This window comes from Neomonachus schauinslandi, chromosome 4, assembly GCF_002201575.2.
Source record: "Neomonachus schauinslandi chromosome 4, ASM220157v2, whole genome shotgun sequence".
NCBI classification, from domain to species: domain Eukaryota; kingdom Metazoa; phylum Chordata; class Mammalia; order Carnivora; family Phocidae; genus Neomonachus; species Neomonachus schauinslandi.
In genome coordinates, this window is record NC_058406.1 from 187245664 (window position 1) to 187251410 (window position 5747).

The 5747-nt window shown below is 65.3% G+C and overlaps 1 protein-coding gene across 1 annotated transcript in view; it reads right to left on the reverse strand.

Annotated features, from left to right (window-relative positions):
* FAM83H (family with sequence similarity 83 member H) overlaps positions 1-3431 on the reverse strand; it is a 17122-nt gene extending 13691 nt beyond the window's left edge. The window contains exon 1 of the mRNA XM_044914699.1: positions 3378-3431. The gene's annotated coding sequence lies outside the window, so the exon portion shown is untranslated. The remainder of the gene's footprint in view (positions 1-3377) is intronic.
* Positions 3432-5747: the final 2316 nt, after the last annotated feature.

Sequence of the window (5747 nt, forward strand, 5' to 3'; positions counted from 1 at the left end):
GGCGCCGCCGCCGCCGCCGCCGAGGCCCCGCCTCCCGGGGCCCGCCGCCCCCGGCGCCCATCCGTTCGCCGAAGCTCTAGGCCCCTATACCTGACCCCTGACCCTCGCCCCGGAAGTCGAGGTGACTCGGAAGTTCCGGCTCAGTCGCTAGGAAACCGGGCAGCCCGACGTAGGGGGCGGGACTTCTCGCCCGGCCTGCGAGTTGGGGGAGGCAGGTGAGGCAGGTGAGGCCGCAGGGGCGGCGCCGAGCTAGTAGCGGGCCCGGGCTTGAGGACCCCGCGAGCACCGGGGATCCCCCGCCACCGGGGCACGCACTAACCCGACGCCCTCACAGGGGGCCCCCCACTCTCCGCGCGCAATGCTCACAAGTACCTGGGACCCCACTGGCACACAGAGACACTGCGCTCATAGACCCCTCCCCACACCTACGCCCAGGGGACCTTCCCCCCCCCCCCCCCCCCGGGCCCAACCCCCCCCCCCCCCGTAGACTGAACCCTACAGGCACTCCCACGAGGACTCTACAGGCACATCAGGACCCGCACACACAAGGGATGCCACATGCACTTACCTCCTTACACACCAACGCCTCCACTTATAGAGGACCGTGCACACACCCGTGCTGACCCCCGGGCACATAGGACCCCACAGGCACCACAGGGATCCCTGCATACTTAAGGGACCCTACGTGCACACCAACTCCACACGCCTATCATCCAGGCGCACACCGACGTCCACGCACATAGGAGACCCCGCATGCACATGGGAAGCCCTCACACACAGGGAAGCCCACATTCACTGATCCCCCGGCACACGATTCCACAAGCACCAGGATCCTCCCCCACAGAACCATGCCCATGTACGGGACCCCATACGAACACTGAGAGTCCTTCACTCAGCAGGTACTCTGCTAGCATTGCTCCACGTGGACAGGGGACCCCGTAAGCACACACTCACCCCCCTCAAGAAGTCCTCAGTCCCCCTAAACACTTCAGATCCTTGCTCAGAACCCCAGTTCCCCATTGGATCCCATTTAGGGCCTGCCCTGCGGTCAACCATGTGTCCAAGCCAAGTCCCCTGCCAAAGCTTCTCCCTCCCCAGTCCATGCCGGAATAATCCTCTTCCTGCTACTTTCTGGTCACCTTCCTCCTCGTCCCTCTTGACACATGATCCCATCTTCTGGGTTTCCAGGGTTGCTCTCAGTTTCATTAATTCCCTCCCCAAGCACTGTGAGACACCCCACCAGCAGAAGGTGGTGGGCACGCAGACACAGGGTGTCTCACACCAGTGCCCAGGCAAGACTGCCGTGCCATACCTGCGCAGGGGGGGCGGCGAGGGGACCCAACCCAACCTGGGCCAAGGGAGGCCTCCCAGGGGAAAGAAACTCTGGGGTCAGCTGCCTGGGCTAGGGAGAAAGGCATTGCTTCCAGGCCCTGACAACAACACGAGAGGGTTGGGGGCACAGAAGTGTTGGTGTTTTGGGTGGGTTGCGGGCAGTGGGGAAGCATGTCGACTTCAGCAGAGCAGGGTGGCGCTATGCATTAGAGTGAAGCTTGTTCAACGGCAGCCCAGCGGTTCAGAGCAGGGACACAGGTACGAGACACCCAGCCCTGGAGGTTACGGTCAGGGCCTGGGACCAAAGGATGGATGAACCAGGGAGTGGAAGAGGCAGGTGAGCAAGGGCAAGGGGGATGAGCTGTGGCCAGAGGTCCTTGCAGGCATTCCGCCAGAAGCTGCTGGGCACGCTCGGGCCGAAAAGCAGGGCAGGCAGGTGGGCCTGGAAGCCGGCAGGAAGCTGGGGTGGGGGGTGGGGGGGGACATGAGGCTGTCTGTCCACACAGGCCACTCTAAGCACACACTCCTTGACTTTTCCCACCTCCCCCCAGGAAAATGAGCAGCAAGAAGGGGGTGCCCAAAGCTGCATCAGGGAAGTGGCAGCCATCCCTCCCTGGAGCCCAGCCGAGAGCTGTTGCTGGTAAGTGAGTCTGACCTCCAGAGCACCTCCACTCCAACACTGACTTGTGAGCCCCTCGCTGCAGCTGCCAGAGATGCTCTGAGAAGACCCTTCCCTCTGAGCGTGGCTTTCAAGGGATCTCTGAGTTGGGCTTGGTATGGTAGACCGAGGATTCAGGGCTCAGAAGTCCATTCCAGACCCTGACCCTGAGACTTGTACCCCTGGGAGGGATCAGGGAGCAGTATTGGGAGCCGCACAGCGTTAGAACATGGAGATGGAATGCAGGCCCACGTGGACTGGAGACAGGTTCTGAGACAGCTCACTTAGAATGCATGTTGGGGATTCTCAGGCTAAGTGTGTGGTCCACTCTGACCCTCCGTTCCACCTGGGCCATCCCCTTGCTTTTCCCTGCCTATAGCTGCTCTCTCAGGCCACCTTCTCCATAGCCACTCCTAGAGTGAATGGTGACAGCTTGCCCTTGGTTCCGTCCTGTTGTGGGTCAGGAAGGGCCCCTTCTCTCCTTCCTACCCCCACCCATTGTCCTTCCCTTCTCAGTCCCATTTCTTCTCTGTCATGGCACCCATGAGTTCTCTGTGAAGCTGTCAGCACCTTCCAGCCTGCAGTTCTGGGTCCCTCCAGCATCCAGGCCTGCACTGGGGTCCGTGTTGGCTAATGGAGCACCCACCCTGTTCCCCAGCTGCAGCCCCTCTGCTCGGAGGGGGGCTGACCCAAGTCCCTGGACCACAGAGAGCTCGCAAATCACGCGCCCTGCTGGGGTGACGGAGACTACCCTCCCATGCCAAGCCGGGGTTAGACCCTAGCTTCCAAAAATAGCCCCAGCGGCGTCTGAGGAAGCAGACTTTCTGGAATGAGGATGATGGGCTCAGGGCCGCATGCTTCTTCTGTGATCTCAAGCCCTGGGAACACAGACTGCAATAAACAGTGGAGGCAGGGCAGGCAGCCAGGAAGCCTGCCAGGAAGCCCTGTTGGAGGTGGGGGGAGGGTGGGCATGTTCCTCACTTCTGCTACCTGCTGACTGCCCACCTAGGGCCTTGCTGCAGCCCTCCCCCTGCGCACCCCAAACACTGCCCTGGACAGCTCCAGCAGTTCCCTGCCCTGGCCCACCTGGCCAGGATGCCTGGGTCCCCTGTAGGAATATCTCTGCCTCAGTTTCCCTGAACAAGTGTCCTTTCTGGGCACCCTCTACCTGCCAAACACTGGGCCAGCCTGGGAGGGCGTGCTCTCACATGGTCTTTGTAGCACCCTGTGTGGTGGGCACACCTCACCTCGCGAGTGTGAAAAGGGCCCACCGTTTTCCCACAGCCATCCCGGCCTCTGGCGCCCTGGCCCTCTGCAGGAATCTGTAGGTTGCTTGCATGGCTACCACACCCCCACAGACTGTCCGGAACCTCCCCCACCCCCTTACCTGGCCTTGGGTCTGCAGCACCTCAAGGCCCTCGCTCCGGAGTTGCTCCAGCGCCATGGCCAGCTCCAGCCCCTCCATGCGCACCCAGGCCTGCTCCTCCTGTAGCTGCTGCAGCCACAGCTGCTCCTCCTGCCATAGCTGCTCCCTCCACAGCTGCTCCTCCTGCCACAGCTGCTCCTCCTGCCACAGCTGCATCTGTAGCTGGACCTGCCGCCGCCAGTCCTCCAGCAGCCGCTGCTCCTGGGCCAGGCATAGCTGGACCTTGTGGAGCCTCAGCAGCTCGGGACCCAGGCCCGGTGTGAGGGCCCCTGCCCCACAGCCTTCCATGTCCGCAGGGGGTACTAACACCAGCTCGGACCCCAGAGCAGTGGCCTGCACTGGCCCCTCAGCTGCTTGTGGCCGCTCTGGCTTGGCCACCCTGGGGTGTCCCTGGGCAGCTGGCTTGTTGCTGGTCACGTGCTCCGCAGGGGCCACCCCCACCTTGTCCTGAGGGCCCCCTGTGGCGGGGGGCGGGGGCTTGGCCTCAGGGCCCTGCTGCCCAGAGGCCTGCTGTGCCTTGCCCGCCCTCCTGCCTCGGGGTTTTCGAGCCCGACTTCGTTTCCCCGACATGGCCCCGATCCGGCGCCTTTCACCAGGAGTCTGCTCCCTGGGGGCCCTGGCTCATCGCCGGCCAGCCGTGATCAGGCAGGCGCAGGGGGCATCCCCGGGAGGCCACAGTGGGCCCTCTGCTCCTGCCCTGCCCCTTGGCTGGTGCCTGTGGTGCAGCAGCTCCAGGCCCCGGCGCTGCCTGTGGGCCTCACGGGCCCCACTCGTTGGGCTGGGCCACGCTGGGGAGTTTATAGGGACTCGGCGGCGTGGTGGCTCACCCGGGCTCGAGGGCTGACTAACGTGCTGACACAGGGCGCAGGACTTTACAGGCCACAGGCCTCGTTGGCCAGACCGGGAGGGAGACTGAGAAACTGGAGGAGGTGGCTCTCGGCAACCAGATCCCGGCTGGGTGTAGCAACGAGTCTGGTCCTGCCCTGGGCGGGCCCCAGCGCCGCCTTCCCCGCCCCTGGTCCAGGGCAACCCACCAGCCCACGGGCCCAGGAGCTGCATCCCAGTCACACTGACCATCCAGAGGAGACCCTCCCTGGCCACAGACAAGCCCAACCCAACTAGCCTGGGAGCCCCCAGGCCGGCAGGCTCAGAGGAGCCCCCCCGGGGGCCCAAGCTTGCCTGGGGTGCTCTGTGGAGGTGACACACTATTCGCCCAGCCTGGTGGCCTCCTGCTGGGGGCTGGGGGAAGAGCCGGGGCCTAAGTCCCGATGGCATTTTGTGGACTGAGATGGGGCAGCAAGGCACAGTCCAGCCTGCCCTAGGGTGGGGCAGGGGCTCTTGATGCCTCCTGGTTGGGGGTCCAGCTGCCCTGCCCCAGAAACAAAGGCCTTTGTATCCCTCAGGGGGACCTTGGTGGGGGTGGGGGTGTACAGGGCCAGCCTGAGTGCTGGCGTCCCCTGGGCTTCCTGTTGGGAGGAGGCCCCAGACAGCCTCCTTCCCAGCGTTTCCCCAGCCTGGGGCCGCTGACTCACACCCACGCCCAGGGCCCCATCCCAGCCAGCTCTGCCACACTGGCTTGACTGGTTTGCCTAGCACAGCCCTGCTGGGAGCACCCTCCTCCTCCTCCCACTCAGCCCTTGTCCCTGAAGCTTCAGGGGGAGGTAGACAGCAGGCCACCACCTGGGGGGCACAGGAGGACACGCAGGACAAGGGCACCAGATGCCGGGCTGCGTTAGGGCTGGGGCAGGGACTTCGCCCCACGTGGCTTCGTTAGAGCGAGGGCTTCAGGACCCGGGGCCAGGGGCGCCCCACCCCCCGCGGCACCCCAGGGGGCGCCGCCGGACTGCTGGGGAGGACATGCCCGGGTGCGCGCTCCTTAACCGCCAAGAAGCACCTGTCCTCCACGCAGCCCATAAACGCCTCCGGAGGGTGATGGGAAGGGGTGGGCCCACGCCTCCACTGCACTGACCTCCCCCTCCCCCAGGGAAGCCGAGAGAGACCCGCCAGTCGCCGAGGAAGACCGGCCAGCCGGCCAAGCGCCCGCGGCCCCTGAGTGCCCAGAGGCCCCCGCAGGTGAGAGCCTGCGCGCCCCGCGTCCGCTCTGCTCTCGGGGCCGGAGGGGATGGGCAGGATTGCGGGCGGGCTGGCGGGAAGGGGGCTGCCCCGGGCCGGGACACGCGTGGTGTGCGTGCATGTGCGTGTGCGCGCGCGCGGGTGCTCGCGGAGCCGCGTGGCCCTCCCCGGGGCAGGTGGAGCTGAACCCCGGCCTTCTCTCTGACCGCAGCAGCTCCGTGCTTTCCCGGCGAGGGCTGGGCGGGGTTGGCCCGGTGC